Source organism: Canis aureus, chromosome 25, assembly GCF_053574225.1.
Source record: "Canis aureus isolate CA01 chromosome 25, VMU_Caureus_v.1.0, whole genome shotgun sequence".
NCBI classification, from domain to species: Eukaryota; Metazoa; Chordata; class Mammalia; order Carnivora; family Canidae; genus Canis; species Canis aureus.
Genome location: NC_135635.1, coordinates 8018844 through 8043024, shown reverse-complemented (window position 1 = coordinate 8043024; position 24181 = coordinate 8018844). Strand labels below are relative to the sequence as shown.

Here is a 24181-nt window from a genome sequence, read left to right as displayed (position 1 = left end):
GTGTCGGCTCAATGGAGAGTCCTGGGGCAAAGATGGCCTGCTAGAGGGCTACTTGTTGGGTGGAAATGGCCAGACCCTATACTACTGTGCTGTTCAGCTCTCTGGGGGCCTCCTGAGAGGAGCATGGCCTTGACCTGAAAGCCGAGGGAGCTACAGCTGGAGGCTGCAGGCTCACCATAGTCCTCGCAGCTGGGCGGTGAGTCCTTTCTGGAAGGGGGGATCTGAGTTGCGCGGCCCTATCTGTGCCAGTAGCACCTTTAGCATGCCGATTTGTGTTCATCATTTAAATGTTTTATGTCTTTATACACTAACTGGAGTATAACCTTATTAAAAGTCAGTGCCTTAGGACTACAACAAAATCCCAAACAAGATAATATATGGTAAAAAAGGAAACAAAAAATAAAAGAGTCAGGGTCATTTTATGGATTTCTTTTTTAACCCCTTCTGTAAAGCCACACATCAGATTTCCTATTCGGTCACTGATTGAATTGAGAAACAAAATAACTGGGTACCTCTGGAAGAAAGAATAAGACAGTCTTCAAAACATTCACAGAAGAGAGATAAATAAATATGACCTCTCTTGGAGAAACTTGACAAGTTGGAACCAAGAACAAATGATAAACACGAGCTTTGTTTAAAATTTAATTAGGTTCCAGATTTGTTGGTGTGTGAGATTGCAAATATTTAATATACTAGTGGAAACACATTCTTGAGGTTTATACTTGGGAAGATGACTACATCCAAGCCAGTCACAACTCCTGGATCTAGATCTGATTCAGTAAGAGGTGCCGTCTTACAAAAGAATCTGGCTTTCTGTCCTTGGGTGACAAGATGGCCTTGATATAGGTCACCAAGCCCTCATACAGCTGCCTCTCAATATTCCTGTGCTGCTTTCGAGCTCAGGGAATGAACTTAGGGACTGACCAGTGCCATCAGGAATACCTTTTGGCAGGAGATGGGAATTGGAATATTTGTGTACCCGATATTCCCTAGCATCCCTGCATGGCTTTTCTGCATATTGAAAGCTTCCTGTCATTATCTCAGAGTAACAGAACAGCTAAAGTAATCATTCCGACTTACTTCATTTTGACAGTGCAAAAGCTTTAAGATACGTTTTCCTGGTGGCAAAAGACACTTGATAAACAGAACTATCCTTTAAAAAACAGTTTTTGGAGCACAAACAGCTGTCTTCCATTTTTGGCATAGAAAGGCAACACTAAAATGACTAATCCCACTAAGTATTACAATAAAAGTGCTGACGAAACCTTAACTATATCCTTCACATCTTTAGTAGCCCTATAATTACAGATCTAGTTTAAAAAACCCCCAGCAACTTCTAGGGCACATTTAATTACTATCTGCCTTTATCATCGCCTTCCTTCCCATAAGAGTGTTCTACTTATGCATGGCCCCCTGGACCAGTCACTCAGCTGCCCTGAAAAGATAAATGTGTTTTTCAATAAAACGATTTCACCTAGTATGATTTCCATTATCCTAGAAGATAGTCTGGAGGGATAATCAATAGTCGTTGATCAGAAGTGGGACTTGAGCCTCTTGGCGAATATTTTGCTGCCATCTATACTTCATAAGAGCGTCAACCTGCACCTATTTTTATCTTTTCCCGCACAAATGGACAGGTTTCATGGGTTGAATAGCAACAAAATGGGAGCCTAACAATAAAAAACATCCCCAGGAAATTACTTTAGAAAATGTCAATTTTAAACAATGCTTAGGGTTCAACAAGGGGTAAACTGAGGGAGGATTTTTAAAAAATAAAATGGATCTATTACTCAGTATATTTGAAATTGTTCCTCAAAAGGTCATCACTGTTGTAGGTAATTTTGCAGGTGTAGCTGCCTTTTCTAACCTGCTTTTAATTCCATTTTCTTTCTTTCTTTTTTAAAAAAGATTTTACTTATTTGTTTAGCACAAGCTGGGGTGCAGGGGAGGAATAGTGGGGGACAGAGGAGGAAAGATACTCAAGCAGACTCTGCATTGAGCAGGAGCCTGATGTGGGCTCTACCTCGAGATCCTGAGATCATACCTGGGCTGAAATCAAGAGTCTGGCACTTAACAGACTGAGCCACCCAGGCGCCCCCACATTTGCTTTCGAAAGCCTGCAGTGAGCAGGGGGTTGGGCCTGTACATGTCTGATGTCCTTTAGGACACACCTGTGGGACACTAGGCGTTGTGAGCAGTATCTGTGGTTGTTTCCATAATTCTGCATCCCGCTTTGGGCATCCCTGTTGGTTTGTAGCTCTGGAATATTGGGTCGTTCTCAGGAGAGCCTCTGGAGGCCTGTAACCACATGCCTGTAGGTAGCAGTGACATGGCTTCATCTTGCCTTGTCAGATTATATGGGAGACAAATCTTGGTGGTGGAGAGTACAGTCTTGGAATCATACCAACTAGACTTAGATGCTGGGTTCTGCTCCTGGGAAAGTGCATGACCTTGGGCAATTTACATCAGCTCTCAAGGTGCCGGTTTTCTTACATGTAAAACAGGAATAATAATATTACATCATAGGGCTGAGATGAGAAGAGGTGAGACAATGTGTATGAAGCTCTTAGCACATTCCCTGGCATGAAAGAAAGTGTTCAGGAAGTGATGGCTATGTTTTTTACTCTTGTAGACAAACTAACAGGAGACTCAAACTGTAATGCAGCATGTTTGGAGGAATCATTGGAGACATTGGTGTCTATTTGGAATAAACTGTTTTAGTCAAGATTCTTATGCTTGCAAAGAAACAAAGCCTGTTGGAGCTAGCTCTGGTCAGAAGAGGTGTGAATGAGAGTTTATAGAAGAATCTCACAGGACAAAGATGAACGGTCAAGTCAGGCTCACAGGGGTTGCTGGGGGCTGGGACCCACAACAGGGGTAGGTCTCTGTTCCTCAGTCCCTATGTGGCCTTCTGCTCTGTGCTTCTGCCCATACTTCTGCACTCTCTTCCTCTCTCTTGGCCAGATTCCTTTGCTTACTCATCTTGCATGTGGCTCCAGTGGCTTCCTAGCCACCATTGATTGCAACAGACTTGTGTGTTTTAACACACAATGTATGAGAGAAATTGGACTGGCCCACTTTGTTTGAGCCCGGCCACATGAGTCACCAGCCATGGCCCAGCCAGTCGACTGGCTTTTCTTTTGGTCAGCTGTTAACCTGTGATCCAATCAGTCATGGCCTGTGCAGTTAAGATCTCGTGGAAAGTTAAAGCTGCCTCTGTCAGACAGTGAGCAGAACAGGTTTTCTAGAAAAGAGTAGGAATATCTAGTACAGTCCGCCTGAGAGCTGTCATCTCTACTATTCGCAGTCTTGCTAACTGAGTCCCATGGAGGAGAGCTCAACCACAGAGAAATTGGAAAGACCCAAACACTGGTGGTCCCTCCTCCTCTCTCCCTAAACAGGGCTGGTGTCAAGAGGGTTGCACAATGAAAAAAAAATCTCTCCATCTGTGCCTTCCAAGGTAGTAGGTCAGAATGGGAGGGACTGTGCTGGCTTTTTCCATGTACAGGGAGGAGCAAGGAAAAGCCTAGAAGTAGTGGTGGAGGCAGGTTGGGGTGGATAAGGGGGCTGAGTCGGAGTGGACGGGTGGGCTGAGGAGCTGTGACCCCTCTGGAGAGGGCAGAGGAAGGGCGGGTGCGGAGGGCCTTGGGGCTCAGGGAAATGGCTGACCCAACGGAGAGGAGGCCCTCTAAATTCCTCTGGCCCCGAGCCCCGGGGGCCTGGCTTTTCTCTCAGTGCTGGCAAGGGAGGTGCCTGTTTATCTGAGGGGCTGCTTACTGCAGGCTGCAGCTGTGCTGGACCCTCCCCTGGGGCGCCGAATTCTCCGGAGACAATTGGACCAGGACAGCAGGTTAGTAAGGGCGAGGTTCCTCAGTTTAGCAAATTCTGGGCCAGACAATGAGTTCTCCACATTCTCTATGGAGGGAGGGTCTGGCGCCAGGGGCTACAGTTAAAATGTGAGAGAAGGAAGCCTCTTGCTGTGGAGATATCTGGAATGAGGCCTCGCCCTTGAAATTAACGGGAGAAAGCACGGGAAGTCCTTACTCCCAGTTGTGGCCAAAGTCTCCACATTTTCACTTTGGTCAGGAGAGGTAGTAGCCTGGTGTTGTGAAATCTCCTACTCTCATTTAGTTGTAATTGCCTTCCGGCAAAATATTGTGACCCATGGGTCACTTCCCAAGCAGATGGGAGGAGAAGCTCTTGTTAGTAACCAAATGCCCTTGGCCAAAAGACCTAGGAATTCGGGGATGGATCAGGGCCCCATGCCTCTATCAGAGAAGGGAGAGGACAGTGATCGGAGCACAGTGAGGGCAAGTCCAGGAAAAAGGATCACTGGTAGATTGAAGTGATAATAATTAACGTAACAACAGTAATAATTGGTCCCATTTCGTTAGCACCAATTAAGTATCAGGTACTTTGCATACATTTATTTCTCCCCAAATTCTGGAAAGTATCTAGAGAAATACCTGTTGTACAGATGAGGGAACCAGAGCACAAATCCACACAGTAGCTGAGTTGGAGTTTGAGCCCTGGTCTGTCTGACACTTCTCTACCTCGAGACAGGAAGTCGAGGAGGACTGCTGGGAACTTCACCCTGAAAATAATAAAGAGGGTACAAACAAGAAGCAAAGAATGGGGTTTTGCTTTGAGATCTAGATGGAGAGAAGGAAGACAAAAAATTAAGTCAGCTAGAAGAGAAGAGGAAGACAAAGAGTGGGTGGCCATGGTCAAGGGTTTGGACATAATAGTTTCACCAAATGGAAAGTTAGGCCATCTGGGTTGGCAGGGGATAGAGGGGATTGAGGACCCCTCTGCTGGGGGAAAAAAAAAATAAAGCTTGGCTGGAGGGTGCAGAGAAGAGGAGGAAAAAAATTCCTTCTTACCCTTTCCAAGATTGTCTGAGTTGAAATTAGTATTCTGTAAGAGTCCAAAAGAAAGAGGAGCCAGCATGACTCGGGCATTTTTGCCAAAGGTAAGGAGCAATGTACTTGTCTTCACCAATATTCAAGTGACTAGAAACATTCTGGATGGGACTACACTTCTTCAAAGAGCTCTGGGTAGGCACACAGGTGCAGTTCCACATGCAACAGCTGATGGCATTACCTGCCCCACACCCCTCCCTGCACCTCCCCCCACCCTGCTCTACTCCCTCAGGCAGGGATGCTAACAATTAGTCTGCCGAGACAGGCAAATCTAACGTTAAAGGCCAGGAACGATTCCGTGTGTCGACTTCTGTAAAGTCAATACTTCTCTTTTGGGTATTTAACATTTTCATGGAAGAATTACAGGTATTGTGTCTAAAAAAATTCTAGAGACATTTCTGTGTTTTGCCGATAAAGTAGAAAAAGTTCCGACTTCCCTATTTGTGTATCTTCTCAGTGATGGTTTTCACAGCAGAGAAGTCTCCCTATTAGGGATATAGCAAGTGAGGAGAGCTTGAGGACAGAAGTTTTCATTGTAAAGGGTGATGTCTTATTTCAAAGAATATCAACAAAATCCTCTATGTTTTCAATTGTAATAACAAGACAGCATCTATACAGGACCACAGCCTTGCCAACCGTATGAATTATTACGCAGGTGCCAATTCCCTTTATGATTCTAGGGATGAGATTATAGAGATATGGAGCACTGTAGATGGTGAGGTGCATCATTTCCTGGACTGTGTTCTAGTGAAATTATTCACAAGGAAATTTCCTTGAAAGGAGGGTATCATCATAAATAAGTTTGGGTACTGCTGCATTCAAAAGATCATCTTTTGGAGGTTTATTATTATGCACATCAGCTTATTAAAGAAAATTTATTTCAGTTTGTTTAACCCAGTGTTCCCCAATCACATTAGACTAGGATAATACCTTGTCACCAAATGCTTTTCAACACTCTACAGTGCTAGTGTTGTACCTGGTGCTAGACCTGTGTGCCTAGCCAAGGTTTTGCAAAGGAACTCTGGGAAACACTACATATATTATGTAATACAGTGTATATAGGTGATGTATAATTGTATACATGTATATATATTGTATATATATATTGTTTGCAATGTATATACAGCATATATTTCTGTTCCTTTAAAAAAATGTATGAATTCACTCTGTATGTATTGTCCAATTCTTGCTGGATGGAATATTTCCTATAAAAAAAATCTTTGGTACCTTGAAAGACAAAACAATAATATCTCATGATTTTAGTGTGTATTTTTTATTTAACAGAGAAAATAGGACTGCATATGACTATCATTTGCTAATTGTGTGTGTGTGTGCTCCTCCTTATTTTTGAGAGATTTTGGCTTAAGGAAAAATGTCACATCTCTAATTTTGACAATTACCAGTTTTGGGGATTAAATCTTTATCCCTCATTCTGGATGTGGCCCTTTTGTTTATACTGGTGTAATACATGCCTCAGCACTGCTCCTATAATTATATCATAGAGATGGAGAGGCACAAGTTGTCCCAACTTATCAGAAAGAAAAAAAAATGCATTTTCCAAAATGTCAAAATACATGAAATCAGTCGCATAAATTGTGAAAAATAAGTCACAGGTCTTTGTGTGCTGGGACAACATAAAAAAAAATCCTTTTCATGAAGACCTACCATTACACTTTGTATAACCTAAACATTTCAGTTGTAATGATTGGTGATGACTTTGAGAGGATAACTCAACTTGAAAGTTTTTCTACCATTTTTTTAAGATTCTTTTTTTTAAAGATTTATTTACTTTTAGAGAGCAAGAGAGATGGAGGAGGGGCACAGGCAGAAAGAGAGGGAGAGAGAGGGAATCTCTAGCAGAGTCCCTTCTGAACACAGAGCCCCACATGGGGCTTGATCCCACAACCCTGAGATCATTTTCAGGTAGGTGTATACTTACACATATATGACCAAAATGTCAAAATACATGAAATCAGTCACATAAATTGTGAAAAATAAGTCACAGGTCTTTGTGTGCTGGGACAACATAAAAAAAAAAATCCTTTTCATGAAGACCTACCATTAACATTAGGGACTCTCAGGAATTTCTGGGCCACATTTTGAGAACTGCTGTTCTAAGCAATGGTTTTCAAATATTTTTGACCTTGACTCCCAATAAGAAATAAATTTTGTATGCTGTGCTCAGAATAACCATAACTGAAACAAAAGTTTCACAAAACTAAACTTTTACTATTTGTGAGCCTCTGTGGCATATTCTGTTCTTTTTATTTTTGCCTTACTTCAAAAAAAAAAAAGGTGAGTGTGATTTATTAACTTGCATGGATTGAGACCTACTGTTTGAAAATCATGGCTTTAGAGAGCTTATATTTAGAAGTGTAATTTTGGTGTCTATGGTACACTTTCCAAACTGGTTCTTCCAATTTATGCTCCTTCTCAACAGAGTGTAAGAGTCATCTTTCCACATCATTGCCAATACTTGGAATTGTCAGACTTTTAAACTTTTTCTAATCTGTAAGATGTCGGGTTTTAATTTGCATTTCCCTGATGCATCTTTTAAAATTGCCTACTCATACCCTTTGTTCATTTTTAAATTTAGCTTTTTATCTTTTCTTTTTCTTTGATTTTTAAAGTACATTTTTTTAGGATGCAAATCAAATGCCAGCATTATGCTTTGTAAACATCATCTCCCAGTCTGGCATTTGTTTGTTTGTTTGTTTACTTTTTACTGTTCATACTGTCTTTTTATGTTTAGATCTTTTCTTTATTATCATGTTATCATATTATCAGTCTTTTATTTTATGGTTTGTGCTTTTGTGTCTTGACACAGAGAGTCAAGCGAAATGAAGAAGCAGAGAAGTATATTCCAAATGAAAAAACAAGATAAAAGCTTAGAAAAAACCTTAGTGAATGGAGATCAGTAAAATACCTGATAAAGAGTTCAAGTAATGGCCATAAAGATACTGAATTGGGGAGAAAAATGAATGAGCACAGTGAGAACTTCAACAAAGAGGTGGAAGGTGTAAGAAAGTACCAATTAGGAGTTATGGAGCTAAAGAATATAATAACTAAACTGAAGACTACATTATGGGGTTCAATAGCAGACTTGATGAAGCAGGAAAAAAAGATCAGTCAGCTTGAAGACAAGGCAGTGGAACTCACCCAATTAGAGCAACAAAAAGAAACAAAGAATTAAAAAAAAGTGAAGATAGTATAAAGGGATTATGGGACAACATCAAATGGATTAACATTTGCAATTTGGGGCTTCCAGATGGAGAAGAAAGAGAGAAAAAGGCAGAATTCTTATTTGAAGAAATAATGGCTGAAAACTTTCTTAACTTCAGGAAGGAAGCACACACCCAGATCCAGCAAGCCTAGAAACTTCCAAATAGGAAGAACCCAAAGATACCCACACCAAGACACATTAAAATATCAAAATTTAAAGACAAGTATATTAAAAGCAGGAAGAAAAAAAAACCCAAAACTTGTTTTGTTACGTACAATGATATGGGAACCCCCATAAGACCACGAGCAGATTTTTCAGTACACACTTTTCAGGCCAGAAGGCAGTGGCACAATATATTCAAAGTGCTGAAAGAACAAAATTCCCAACCAAGAATATTCTACCTACATTCAGAATTGAAGGAAAGAAAAAGCTTTTTAGACAAGCAAAAGCTAAAGAAGTTGATCACCACTAAGCCATCCTTACAAGAAATATTAAAGGGACCTCTTTAAGCTGAATAAAGGGCACTAATTAGTAATAAGAATATATATGAAAGAAGATTAAATCTCACTGGAAAAGTAAAGGTAGTAGTAAAGATCATGGGTTAAATACTTATAAAGTTAGTATGAAGGTTAAAAGACAAAAGTAGGAAAAATACCTATGACTTCAATTATTAACTAAGGGATACACGGGCTCAAAAGATGTAAAACATGACATCAAAAACATAAAACATGGAAGGAGAGTAAAAATAGTGAGCTTTAGAATGAGATCAAACTTAGGTTGTTTTCAACTTACAATAAATTTATAGATATAAATTGTAATGTGGAAGCCTCATGGTAACCACAAGGCAAAAACCTATAGTAAATATACAAATAATAAAGAGAACAGAATGTAACTGTACCACTAATGAAAATCTTCAAACTGTAAAGGGAGATAGCAAGAAAAGAAGAAAGAGAGGAACTATAAAAACATCCAGAAAACAACTAAATGACAATAAGCACATATTTACTGATGATAATTTTAAGTGTAAAAGGACCAAATTCTCCAATCAAAAGGTATACAGTGCCTGGAAAGATAAAAACACAATACCTATCTATACGCTGCCTGTAAGAGATACACTTTAGATGTAAGGCCACACAAACTGAGAGTGAAACTGGAAAAGATAATTCATGCAAATAGAAATGAAAAGAAAGTTGAAGTAGCTATATTTATACCAGACAAAATAGACTTTAAAACAAAAACTAAAATAAAAGAAACATTATTAAAAGACAAAGGGGTCCATTCAACAAGAGGATATAACATTTGTAAATATTTATGCATCCAACATAGGAGCACCTAAATATATGACCCAGATATTAACAGCCTTAAAGGAAGAAATAAATAGTAATACAGTAATAGTAGGGGACTTTAATACCACTATCAATGGATGGATTATCTAGACAGAAAAATCAATAAAAAAATATTGACCTTACATGACATGTTAGACCAAATGGACTTAGATATTTACAGAACATTTCATCCAAAAGCAACACAACACATAGTCTTCTCAAGTATACCTGGAACATTTTCCAAGATAGAGCATATGTTAAGCCACAAAACAAGTCATACTACATTTAAAAAGGGTTGAAATCATATCAAGTATTTTTTCCAACCACAGTGATATGAAACTAGAAATTAATCGCATAAAGAAAACTGGAAAATTAAAAAATACATTGGGACAGACAGAAGTGGAAATGTAACATGCCAAAATTTATGGGATGCAGTAAAAGTAATTCTAAGAAAGAAGTTCATAGTGATAAATGCCTACCTCAAGAAACAAGGACAGTCTCAAATAAACACCTAACTTTATACCTCAAGTAATTAGAAAAAGAACAAATGAAGCCCAAAGTTAGTAGAAGGAAGAAAATAATAAAGATTAGAGCAGAAAACATGAAACAGACTATAGGACAACAGAAAAGATCAATGAAAGTAAGAGCTTATTCTTTGGAAAGATAAATAAAATTGACAAAACTTCAGTTAGATTCACCAAAAAAAAAAAAAAAAAAAAAAAGAGAGAGGACTCAAATAAATAAAATGATAAATGAAAGAGGAGATATTACAACCAACACCACAGAACCACAAAAGATCATGAGACTACTATGAACAATTAATTATATGCAAACAAATTGGACAACCTAGAAGAAATGGATAAATTCCTAGATACATGCAATCTACCAAGTATGAATCATTATGAAATAGAAAATCTGAACAGATTAATTATCAGCAGGGAGAATGAATCAGTCATCAAAAACCCTCCAATCAACAAAAGTCTAGGCCTAGAAGGCTTAACTGGTGAATTCTAGCCAAACATTCAAAGAAGAATTAATACTAGTCCTCAGATTCTTCTTAAAAAATTGAAAAGAGGGGAACTCTTCCAAACACATTTTATAAGGGCAGCATTACCCTGGCACCAAAACCAGACAGAGATGCCACGCACACAAAAAGACAATTACAGACCAATATCAGTGATGAACCTAGATGCAAAAATTTTCAACAACATAAAAACCAAATTCAACTATACGTTAAAAGGATCATTCACCATGATCAAATGGGCTTTACTCCAGGGATGCCAGAATAAATCAATCTGTGATATACCATCTTAATAAAATGAAGGATAAACAGCAACCCAAGTGAGACACACACACACACACACACACACACACACACACACACACAGAGGAATATTACTCAGCTATAATAAATAATGAGGTCTAACCATTTGCAACATGGATGGACCTAAAAAGTATAATGCTAAATGAAATCAGTTACACAAACAAGGGCAAATGCCATATGATTTCACTCATATAAGAAATTTAAGAAAACAAACAAACAAAGAAAAAAAAGACAAAACCCAGACTCTTAACTACACAGAACAAACTAATGGTTGCCAGAAGAGGGGTCGGCAGGGGAATGTCTGAAATAGATAAAGGGAATTAAGGGGTACAAAGTTTCAGTTACAAAATAAATAAGTTATGGAGATGAACAGTGCAGTGTATGGAATATAGTTGATAAGATTTTAATAGCATTGTTTGGTGATAGATGGTGACTACAATTACATACTGAGCACCAAATAATGTATCAAATTGTTGAATCATTATGTTGTATACCTTAAACTGGTGTAACACTGTATGTTAATTATACTTCACTTCAATAAAAAAAATTAAAAACATATGATCATCTCAAAAGATGCAGAAAAAGCATTTGACAAAATTCAACATCCACTTATGATAAAAACTCTGACCAGAGCAGACATAGAGGGAGCTTACCTCAACAAATAAAGGCCACAGATGACAAGCCCATAGATAACATCATACCTAATGGTGAAAAGCAAAAGCTTTTCCTCCAAGATCCAGAACAAGACAAGGTTCAACCCTCACTACTTTTACGTAACATAGTATTGGACGTCCTACCCAGTACAATTAGGCCAGAAAAAAAAAAAAAGAGGAAATAAAACTGGAAAGAAGAAGTAAAACTTTCACAGTTTGCAGATGACATGATATTGTATATAGAAGAATCTAACAATTCCATCAAAAGACTGGACAGAACTAAGAAATGAATTCAGTAAAGTTGTAGGATATAAAATCAATATACAAAAATCTGTTGTGTTTATACTAATAGCAAACTATCAGAGAGAGAAATTAAGAAAACAATCCCATTGTAAATTTCATCTACAATAAAAACTATAAGACATTAATGAAAGAAATTAAAGAAGACACAAATAAATGGAAAGAAATCCCATGGTCATGGATTGGAAGAATTAATATTGTTAGGATGTCCATACTACTCAAAGAAATATACAGATTCAGTGCAATCTCTATCAGAATTCTAATGGCATTTTTCACAGAAATTGAATGATCCTAAAAATTTTATTTGAGGCACAGAAAACCCCAAATAGCCAAATTAATCTTGAGCAAGAACAAAGATGGACGCACCATGCTCCATGTTGGTTTCACCATGATGATTTCAAACTATATTGCAACACATAGTAATTAAAACAGTATAACATATTTTTTTAAAGATTTATTTATTTCTTTATTCATGAGAGACACAGAGAGAGAGAGGCAGAGACACAGGCTGGGGGAGAAGTAAGCTCCATGCAGGGAGCCCAACGTGGGACTCAATCCTGGGTCTCCAGGATCAGGCCCTGGGCTAAAGGTGGCGCTAAACCACAGAGCCACTCGGGCTGCCCAAAAACAGTATAGTATTGGCATAAAAACAAAAACATAGATCAACGGAACAGAATAGATTAGAAATAAACTCATGCATATATGGTCAGTTAATTTACGACAAAGGAGTAAGAGTGTACAATGAGAGAAGGAATAGTATCTTCAATAAATGGTGTTGGGAAAATTGGACAGTTACACGAAAAGAATGAAACTCTCTTACCCCATACACAAAAATTAACTCAAAATAGATTAAAGACAGACATGAGACCTGAATCGTAAAACTCCTAGAAGAAAATGTAAGCAGTAAGCTTCTTGTTGACATTGGTCTTGGAGATGATTTTTGTAATCTGACATTTTAAAAATTGAAACCAAAAGCAACAAAAGCAAAAATAAATGGGTGAGACCACATCAAACCAAAAAAGCTTCTGAACAGCAAAGGAAGTGATCAACAAAATGAAAAGACAACAGAGAAAATAATTACAAATCATGTATCCAATAAGGGGCTAATAATCCAAAAAACCTAAAGAACTCATACAACTCAATAGTAAAAAATGAACGTGGGGCAGAAGGTCTGTATAGACATTTTCCCAAAGAAGGCATACATATGGCCAGCAGGTACATGAAAAGATGCTTAACATCATTAATCATCAGGGAAACGCAAATCAAAACCACAATGATCTATCACTAAGCACCTGTTAGTATGGCTGTTATCAAAAGGTTGACAAAAAAAAAAAAAAACTAGAAGTATCAAGTGTTGGCAAAAATGTGGAGAAAAGGGAAACTTCTGCACTGTTGGTAGGAATGTAAATTAATACAACCACTATGGGAAGCAGTATGGAGGTTCCCCCCCAAAATTAAAAATAGAACTACCATATGATCCAGTAATTCTGCTTCTGGGTTTTTAGCCAAAAAAAAAGCATTAATTCAATAAGATACATGCATCCTCATATTCATTGCAGCATTATTTACAATAGCCAAGGTATGGAAATAACTTAACCATCCACAGATGAATGGATAAAGAGGATGTGATATGCATTTACAATGAAATAATACTCAGCCATAAAAAAGAATGAAATATTGCCATTTAGGACAACATGGGTAGATCTTGAGAGCATTATGCTAAGTGAAATAAGTCAGACAGAGAAAAGGAAATATCACATGATCTCTCTTATATGTAGAATCTAAACAAACCAACCAAAAATTAAACTCATAGATCCAGGGAACAGATTGGTGGTTACAAGGGCCAGGAGGTGGAAGGTGGGGGAAGTGGGTGAGCTGTTTTTAAGTAAAATTCCAGAAAAAGAAAACCAGAAAGAAAAAAGAAAAGAAAAACAAAGAAAAGGAAGGAAGGAAAAAAGGAATCATTAGGCAGTGAAAGCTTTCAGTCTGCTGAGTCAGAACTGCGAATAAGTCTCTGGATTTTACCTTCCCTCCCTAAATCCACTGGATGGTGACACACTCCTGCACTCAGACAGTAAAAATAATATTCTAGAAGTTCTTACCTTCCAGCCATGTAATATAATGATACAGTGTTGAGGACTAGATATCAAATGAGATCATGGGCGAGGAGATGCATTTAAAACCCCAAGGGGCTTTATAAATATGAGGTGGTGGTGGTATTACTGTGATGGAAGACATTATGCCACTTGACTGGTAGAGTTATTGGCAAAGTAGTCAAACACAAGACCCCACATTGATGGGCAAGTCATTACAAGCCACCTTTTCCTTGCCCAATTTAAGTAGGCTGTGATCTAAGAAGGCAGTGCTATTTTGGCTATCAGATGCTTGGGCCACCACAAAAACCTATTTAAAACATCTGATTATAATATACATTATATTAGATTATATATTGGTTTCTTGTTTTTTTCAAAGATTTTATTCATTCATTCATGAGAGACAAAGAGAGAGAGGCAGAGACACAGGCAGAGGGAGAAGCAGGCTCCATGCAGGGAACCCAATGTGGGACTTGATCCCGGGTCTCCAGGATCACATCCTGAGCCAAAGGCAGAGGCTCAATCACCGAGCCACCCAGGTGCCCCTATTTATTGGTTTATAATAAAAAATGACTCTAATTTTTCTTTTTCTTTCTTTTCTTTTTTTAGATTTTATTTATTTATTCATGAGAGACAGAGAGGCCGAGACACACGCAGAGGGAGAAGCAGGCTCCATGTAGGGAGCCCAATGCAAGACTCGATCCCTGGACTCCAGGATCATACTCTGAGCCAAAGGCAGACACTCAACCACTGAGCCACCCAGGTGCCTCTATATATTGGTTTATAATAAAAAATGGCTCTAATGTTTCTCTTTTGCTTTCTTCCTTTTTTTTTTTTTTAAGATTTTATTTATTTATTCATGAGAGACACACACACACAGAGGCAGAGACACAGGCAGAGGGAGAAGCAGGCTTCATGTAGGGAGCCTGATGCGGGACTTGATCCTGGGACTCCAGGATCATGCCCTGGGCTGAAGGCAGGTGCTAAACCACTGAGCCACCCAGGGATCCCTCCTTCCTTCCTTCCTTTCTCTCTTTCTTTTTCTTTCTTTCTTCCTTTCTTTCTTTCTTTCTTTCTTTCTTTCTTTCTTTCTTTCTTTCTTTCTTTCTTCTTTCTCTTTCTTTCTTTTTTCTTTCTTTCTTTTTTTTTTTTAATTTTTTTTTTTTTATTTATTTATGATAGTCACAGAGAGAGAGAGAGAGAGAGAGAGAGGCAGAGACACAGGCAGAGGGAGAAGCAGGCTCCATGCACTGGGAGCCCGACGTGGGATTCGATCCCGGGTCTCCAGGATTGCGCCCTGGGCCAAAGGCAGGCGCTAAACCGCTGCGCCACCCAGGGATCCCTCTTTCTTTCTTTCTTTCTTTCTTTCTTTCTTTCTTTCTTTCTTTCTTTCTTTCTTCTTTCTTTCTTCTTGATTTTATTTATTTATTCATGAGAGACATACAGAGAGAAGCAGAGACATAGGCAGAAGGAGAAGCAGGTTCCCCATGAAGAGCTGGATCCCCAAGAGGACCCTGGGATCACAATCTGAGCCAAAAGCAGACACTCAACCACCGAACCACCCAGGTAGCCCTGCTTCTAATTTTTCATCTCAGGCTCCAAATAGCTTGTCTACCCATTTCTTTTACTGAAGATAAGATTTCTTCATTTTCTGATTCTCCTCCCCTCTCTGCTAGTGGGACTGTGGTCTGGCTTCAGAGACATAGCTCCTGGAACCATTTAAGCCTGGAAATGGGATGGGGAGTTATTTAGTCCAACCCTTTGATGGGGGTGTAGTGAAGATGAAAAGAGCTCATGCATGTAGAGCCTGTAGCACAATGACTAGTATATACTAAGCTTTCAATAAAAGTTGCTATTAATAGTAATAATAGCAATATCTTAGAGCTTTTTAGTGGCAGGGCTACTAGATCTACTCTCGATCTAGAAGGCTTTAAGAATTGTTTAAGAAGAACTGATCATTTCTATGCAATTTATTGTAAATTCCACCATTTATGAGTTCAGATAGTCCAGTTTAAGAATATCAGTGGATAAAGTCTGATTTACTTTAGATTCTCAAATTATTTTTCCCATTTCCTTTCATAAAAGTAGCCCAGACGTAAAAAGCAAATGTGGCAAAGAAAATCCCTGAATGATTACTTTCATTAAAATTGTATTTGCTTGAAAATTAGATAATATGCCTTTATATCTCAGGGCTCCAGCTGTATAATTTAACAATAACCAGCACCTACAGACATATTTTAGCAAATACACTCCCACAAAATGCTCTAAGCTATACAAAATGCCATGGCTGCTGGAAAACAGCTGGGAACCATGACCTCCTGAGCTTTATCCAAAAACAAAACAAATAAAACATGAAAATTATTCCACTCCCAACAAAACAGTAAAATATCCCCTGACCCCCCAAAATAATGCAGGGCATACCCAACTTAGTTAATTTTACTTTACTCTGTGACCAAATAGATTGAATGATTTGACTCTACTAGATCACAGAAATAAGTGTGGCCTCATAACCTCACTGGCTAAAAAACATGATTATGACTTGAAATAAAAAAAAAACATTGGACATTTAAATTTGAGGAATGATAATAACAATGATAATGACAATGGTCAGGATCACATGGGAGGATTTTACAAAAACAGAGTATAGCCAAGAGACTATCCCTTCCTATCCAAAGACACAGAGAATTCATTCTCTGGAGAAAATGAACCAGAGAACCTTGTAGACTTGTGATTGTCTAGGATGACAGGGGTCAGGAGAAAAGCTACAGGAGATACAAGAGACTAAAAATGGAGATTTGAATGAAAGTCTGTAAGTGTACAGATGAGATCCCTCCAGAACACTGACTGGCAGCCAGGGTGATATAAGCAAGACAACAAATTGGAAACTCTTATGGAGAAACAAAACTAACCAAACTCAGATACTTAAAAAGCCATAGGTACCATATTCGTGGGTCAATTAACAGAAAAGGTAACTCTCAGCCCTATCATCCTACAATGATGCCATGTACTTAGTTCACAATCAACTTCGTAGGGCTTCACTCTTGAATATGAATAGAGAGAGACAATCTGCAGATATAGGAGGAAAACTTCCAATATGAAAAACACATAGGCATTAAAAGTTACAACTTAATGGAAAACCCAAGACATTTTAGGAAAGAGGATAAAACACAAAACCAAAACTGTATACATAAGACCTATGCATAAGAGGAGATATGATAAGAAATAAACAGAATCTAGGGCTGGGAGGTAGAGGATAGGAGGAGGAAAAACGCAGAGAACAAGAAACACATAGAAATTTAAAAACGCTATAGCAGAAAAAAAATCAGGAAGAAGTTTGGAGTATAATGAAGAAATTTCTCAGAAAGCAGAACAAAAAGACAAAACCAACAGCAATGGAAAGAAAAGGGAACAGGGACGCTTGGGTGGCTCAGTAGTTGAGCGTCTGCCTTTGGCTCAGGGTGTGATCCCGGGATTCTGGATTGAGTCCCACATCGGGCTCCTTGCATGGAGCCTGCTTCTCCCTTAGCCTATGTCTCTGCCTCTCTCTCTTTGTGTCTCTCATGAATAAATAAATAAAATCTTCTAAAAAAAAAAAAGAAGGGAACAAAATTAGAAGGATAAGCTAAGACGTCCAATATCTAACTAGTGCGAAGGACAGAAAGAAAAAAGAGAGAAAACAGGACACAGCATGTGTATGAAAGAATAATTACATTTTTAGATATATAGGTTTTAAAAATAGACTATTTTTTAGAGTAGTCTTGAGTTACAGCAAAATTAAGCAGAAAGTCCAGTGTTCCCATATACTATTTAATCCCCACATAGGCTCAGCCTCTCTCACCATCAACATCTCTCATCACAGTGGCATATTTATTACAGTCAATGAGTCTATATTAACACATCATTCTTTTCCAAAGATCTTTGCTTACATTAGGGTTCCCTCTTGGTGTTGCACATTTGATAGGTTATTACAAGTGCATGATAACATGTACCCACTCTTATAGTATATAGAGTGGTGTCACTGCTTTCTGGAATCTTCTATGCTCTGCTATTCATCCTTTCATCCCTCCTACCCCCTGCAACCACTGATCCTTCTGCTATCTCCATAGTTTTGCTAAGTCTTCTTTTACTTAATGATATACATCTAAGTTTACATCTTTTTATGACTTGATAGTTTACTTCTGTTTAGTGTTGAATATTCCTTTCTTTGACTATACCACAGTTTATTTATCTATTCACCTACTGAAGGAAATCTTGGTTGTTTCAAAGTTTTGGCAATTATGAATAAAGCTCCTGTAAATTTCTGTTTGCAAGTGTTTGTGTGGACATAAGTTTTCAGCTCCTGGGATTAAATGCCAAGAAGTACCGTTGCTGTACTGCATGGTAAAAGGATGTTTAATTTTGTCAGAAATCGCTAAACCGTCTTCTAAAATGGAGGTACAATTTTGTATTCCTACCACAACGAATGAGAGTTTTCATTGCTCCATGTCCTTGTCAGCATTTGGTGTTGTCAGGACTTTGAATTTAGTCCATTCCAACAGATGTGTACTGGTATCTTGTTTTAATTTGCAATTCCCTAATGGCGTATGATGTTGAAGATGTTCTCATATGTTTATATGCCATCTATATATCTTCTTTGGTAAGGTGTCTGTTCAGGTCTTCTGCCCATTTAATAGTTGGGTTGTTTGTCTTACTGTTGAGCTTTCAGAGTTCTTTGTATATTTTGGATAATAGTCCTTTATCAGTTACGTCTTTTGCAAATATTTTCTCCCAGTCTGTGGCTTATCTTCTCATTTTCTTGACAGAATCTTTCCCAGAGCAAAAGTTTTTAATTTTCTAAGAAAGATTTTATTTGGGGGTGGGGGGAGAGAGAGAGAGAGAGAGAACACAAGCAGAGGGCTCTGCAGAAGGAGTGGGAGAAGCAGGCTCCCCATTGAACAGGAAGCCCGTCACAGGGCACAGGGCTCAATCCCAGGAGCTGGAATCATGATCTGAGCTGAAGGCAGATACTTAACTGACTGAGCCACCCAGGAGCTCCCCAAATTTTTAATTTTAATGGAGTCTAGCTTATCAATTATTTCTTTTATGGATTGTGCCTTTGGAGTTTTATCTAAAAAGTCATCGCTTTGCTCAAGGTCATCTAGATTTTTCCCTGTGTTATACTCTAGAAGTTTTGTAGTTTTGTGTTTTACATTTAGATCTATAACCCATTCTGAGTTAGTTTTTTTGAAGCAATGCAGATCTAGATTAATTTTTTTTTTGCATGTGATTGTCCAGTTGCTGCACCATCATGTTGAAAAGACTATCTTTGCTCCATTGTATCACTTTTGTTCCTTTGTCAAAGGCAACTTGATTATATTCCTGTGAGTCTATTTCTGGGCTTTCTATTCTGTTCTGTTGATTTGTGTGTGTGTGTGTGTGTGTGTGTGTGTGTGTGTGTGTATAAGTCAGTAATACACTGTCTTATTGCTATACATTCATATTAAGTCTTAAAGTCAGGTAGTATCAGTCCTCTAGCTTTGTCCTTCTTCAGTGATTTTTTTAAGCTATTCTGGTCTTTTGCATCTCCATATAAATTTTAGAATCAGTTTATTGATATTCATGAAATAAACTTACCTGGAATTTGACTGAGATTGTGTTAAATCTATAGATCAAGTTGGGAAGAACTGACATCTTGACAGTATGAAGTCTTTTATTAGTAATTAGTATATTAGTAATTTGTCTTTTTTTCTTTGTCTAGATACTTATTGATTTTATTTATCTTTTCAAAGAATCAGCTTTTCATTTCATTGACTTTCTTTTGATTTCCTTTTTACTTTCATTGATTTCTGCTCTATTATTTATTATTTGTTTTCTTCTGCTTATTTTGGACTAGTTTTCTGTGGTGGAAACTTAGAACTTTGTTATCTTCAAACATATCTTCAAAACTGTAAGTTTCCCTTTATGCAGTGTTTTCACTGTATCTTCCAAATTTTGATAAGTTGTATTTTCATTTTCACTCAGTTCAAAATATTTTTAAATTTCTCTCAAAATTTCTCTGATGCACGTTATTTAGAAGTATGTTGCTTAATCTCTAAGTATTTTGGCATTTTCCGATATTTTCCTTTCATTGGTTCCTAGTTTAATTCCCTTGTGGTTTGAGTGCAGACCCTGTATGATTTCTATTACTTTTTAAAAAAGATTTACTTATTTATTTTTGAGAGAGAGAGAGAGCGAGAGAGAGCGAGAGTGCACATATGAGCAAGGGAAAGACCAGAGGGAGAGAGAAAGAGAATCTCAAGCAGACTCCTCACTGAGTGCAGAGCCCAATCCAGGGCTTCATCTCATGACCTTGAGCCAAGAGTCAGATACCCAACTGACTGAACTACTCAGGCACTCCTGATTTCTATTATTTTGAATTTGCTAAGTCATGTGTTATGGCCCAGAATATGGTCTATCTTGGTGAATGTTCCATGTGAGCACGAGAATGGATATTTTGCTGTTGTTGGATGAGATAGTCCATAAATGTCAATTATATACTGTTGATTAATGGTACTGTTGAGTTCAACTATGTCTTTACTGATTTTCTGTCTGCTGTATCTGTCCATTTCTGATAAAAGGCATGTTCAAGTCTCCAAAATGATAGTGGATTCATCTCTTTCTCCTTCTAATTTTATCAGTTTCTGCCTACATATTTTGACACTTGATTGTTAGTCATATATACAGTAAGGATTGTTATGTAAATCAAAACCCTCTCCAGGGAACTAAATCAAAGTTTACATTTTCTGTGCCCTTTTTAGGGCATCAAGAAATTGTTCTGTCAAAAATATATATGAAATATTCCCATTTTCATGTATCTCTTAAATCACATAGACCTATCAGAAATTCTTAATCCTTGCATTTTTTCTAATTTTTTCTAAACTGTATTAGTTATCCGAATGCTTATTTTGTTAATAGTCTGAAAGTTTAAGACTAAAATGTAAACTAAAACTAAAACTATACCTTCAGCAATATTTAACTTTTAATATTTCAGGCAAAAGTCTTTTTAACCTGTCAATATTTGATTCTAAAATGATTTTAGGAATCCATGATTCTTAAATGATGACATTAAAAGTCAAGAGAATTTTTTGATACAGTTTGTAACTTAGAGCCCAAATTTTATTCTTTAAAATGTGTAGATATAATTTGTGAGTCAAATCGGCCTCTTAGCAGCAAAGATCATGTCACATTTATATTGATTCAAGACTCAGACATCAAGAAAATCCATTCTCCTAATCAGTCCCAAACTCTCTTTTTTTTTGTTTTTTTAAGGTAAGATCTATGACCAATGTGTGGCTTGAACTCATGACCTCAAGATTAAAAGTCAAATATTCCACTGACTGAGCCAGCCAGACACCCCCAAACTCTGTCATCACTTTTAAGCTCATTGTGTATGAGTAAGACAGACAGAGAAACTTTTAATACTAATACAGGGTTGAGCGCTTATTGGTGCCAAGTTAAGCACTGAAATGCAGTAGTTCAATCTTCAAGCAACCCTTTTAGGTAAGTTCTATTATTATCCCTGGTTTACAAAGGAGGAAACTAAGTTTCCTTAGTTTATAGATTATATAAGTTGTCTCAAGACACACGCCTTGAAAGTGGCAAAGATTTGAACCCATGTCTGACCCCAGCAGAGCTCAGCCGTGTTCAAGTACTGCCTTGCTCAGCATCAATCCTGGATCCACAGGATAATAGGCAGTTTGGATCAATAATAGTAAAGTAAGAGTGGAATCCCTATTCTTTTGGTGTTAAATATGATTTTACTGATGTGCAAGTTTATTATTTGAAATTAACATGACAGTAGTTCTATAACCCAACCCGTGATGTCCCTTGCTATTCTTGAAGAAAGGCAGTATTCATACATTGCATTCTGGACCAACACCACCTGCTGGGTCATCTGCTTTTGCTACTAAGTCCAGTACTTTCTGTACCCTCTGGGCACCCACACGTACTTTGTTATCTAGTCCATTATCAGAGCCAAGCCTCTGCTTTCACAAATTCAGATGGCTCCTCCACTCAAGGCCTTTAGACAAAGGGGCTGACATGCTCTCTCAGAGTGAGTGTTCCTAGTGTCCTTCCAAAGCCACAGAGCAGACCCTGACTTTGTCCTCATCCCAGTTTTAAGTGTTTCAAAACTTATTAGACCAAAAGAGAAAAAGGTAAATAGGTTTCCCCTTTTTACCAAAGCCAATCAATTAGTAGCCCTTACTGGAGCACCATATTGAAAGGATTCTAAGACCGTCTAGGCTCACTGGTGAAGAGGATGATGTTTGACTAGCAGTCTCTCACTGGCATGGGGCAGGAGAGTAGCAGCACACATTAACAGGAACTTGCAATCCCTTAAGGGATTGCTCAAGCACTCCAATTATTGCCTCATGAATTCTCATGGTTCATGAGGAACATGTTAGCAGAGTAAAATGAAAGGAGCCTGGGTGCTATATGTCACTATCTCCTTTTAAACTTTCCCTTTTATTCCCAAGGCAATTAATTTAAAAGTGAATCAAAAACCCTCCTCCCAGGGTGACTACAAAGATGTTTTCCAGAGGTGAAGGTCATTGCCACACTCAGAGAAGACATAGAGGACTGACTGCATTTGACCACAGGATGACAACAGCCCCTTGAGTCAATTACAGAACGTGTTACAAGTGAAGGAGGGCAATCCGCCAGCATTTTAGGATGTGGTTATGACACTAAGCAGAGTGAGCTCCAGAGTGCTGCCACATGTATAATCAGTTTCACAAAGTTCAACAGAAGGAAATAGAATTGGTTGCTGTGAAAGGCTGACAGACCTGGATTCTCATTTGGGCTCTTTCACTTATTGAACTACCTGTTACAACAGACAAGAAGACCCGATATTGTGAAAATGTGAATCCTCCTCCAAATTAATCTATAAATTGCAAATCAAAAACCCCATAGCGTTTTGACAAGATGACTCTAAAATATATATAAAACAGCAAAAGAGCAATAATAGACAAAATTTTTTTTAAAAAGATTTATTTATTCTTGAAAGACACACAGACAGAGGCAGAAACATAGGCAGAGGGAGAAGCAGGCTCCCTGTAGGGAACCCGATGTGGGACTTGATCCCAGACCTGGGGATCACGCCCTGAGACAAAGGCAGACGCTCAACTACTGAGCCACCCAGGTGCCCCTTTATAAGACAAAAGGTTTTGAGGAAAGTCAAGATACAGAGTTGGGGCAAAAGAGGCAGGAAATTTCCTAACCAGATATGAAGACTTTTTATATCAAAGCTATAATCAGACAGTGTCATATTTGTGCAGGGTAAACAATTAGAATGATAGCATGAGAAAGTGAGCCCAGGAACAAACCCACACATATGTGGAAGGCTGATATATTTATGTTTATCCGTTCATTTGCTATGTATGTATAGAACACCTACCATATGTCAGGTGCTGCTCTGCAAGAAGGAGCTAAGCAGTGAAAAAAAAAAGCAAAAATAGATATAAATCACTGATTTTGTTGTAATGTGGGAGAAATCAAAATAGCATGAAAATATTTTGCATGTTAAATAGTAATGTGTTCGAGAAAAACAAGGAAGGGGGCTAGAAAGTATTAAGGAGAGGTTGAGATTTTACTTGGGGCTGCCAAGGAAGGCCTCTGTAGGAAAGGGGCATTTTTAATGAATACCTGAGAAAATAAGGAAACAATCAGCTCCCTGATCTCGAAGGAGCGGCCTCGTGTAGGAGTTGAAGCTTTTTGTTTAGCTCTGCCCCAGCTTTTGGTTGTTCCTCAAACTCCTGTATTTGTGTAAACAGCCTAGTATATTTTCAGTGGCACCCAGCGGTGGAGGATGTGCCAAGACCTGTCAGTGTCCCAAAGGGGAGGATCTCAGCACCTACATTCAAGCCAGACTCTCAGGCAACACTTTATAACAGGATGCAAATACATACAGTTCTGAAGGGCCACCAGCACCAACCCTGCTGGTCCCTAGAACCGGGTGATAAAGAGGCATCCCCTGGCAGCACAAAAACTGGGGTGCCGGACAGGGGAATTACTCCAGTGCCATGTGACAGAAAAACAAGCTCCCCTGGCCTCCAGTGCCAGGTGATCAAGAGGCAGGCATCCCCTGGGTGGCAACTGCAAAAATCAGGACACCAGATGCATGTAAAGTCTCCCTCTTAGGAGACACTGGTGCTCTGGAGCATGCAAAGAGAGTGCTTAGATGATGCCACCAGTGCTTGTCCCTGGACAGCATTCCAGCCACCTCCTAAATGTGTGTCGTCAATCAGATGCCTGCTTCTCAGCCAGGGCTTAGTAGAAGTGGGTGAGCCTCCTTCACTAAAGTGTGGGTGCCAAGGCTACCTG

At 38.4% G+C, this 24181-nt stretch overlaps 2 long non-coding RNA genes across 4 annotated transcripts in view; both read left to right on the top strand.

The window, feature by feature from the left end:
* The window catches only part of LOC144296942 (uncharacterized), a 51029-nt gene extending 36382 nt beyond the window's left edge, over positions 1 to 14647 (top strand). For all 3 annotated transcript variants that reach the window (XR_013363883.1, XR_013363882.1, XR_013363884.1), the window contains one exon: positions 14450 to 14647. This is a non-coding gene — a long non-coding RNA (uncharacterized LOC144296942). The remainder of the gene's footprint in view (positions 1 to 14449) is intronic.
* Positions 1050 to 13111, top strand: LOC144296945 (uncharacterized). Its single transcript, XR_013363895.1, has 2 exons — positions 1050 to 3850; positions 7750 to 13111. It is a non-coding gene; the product is annotated as an uncharacterized LOC144296945 (long non-coding RNA).
* Positions 14648 to 24181: the final 9534 nt, after the last annotated feature.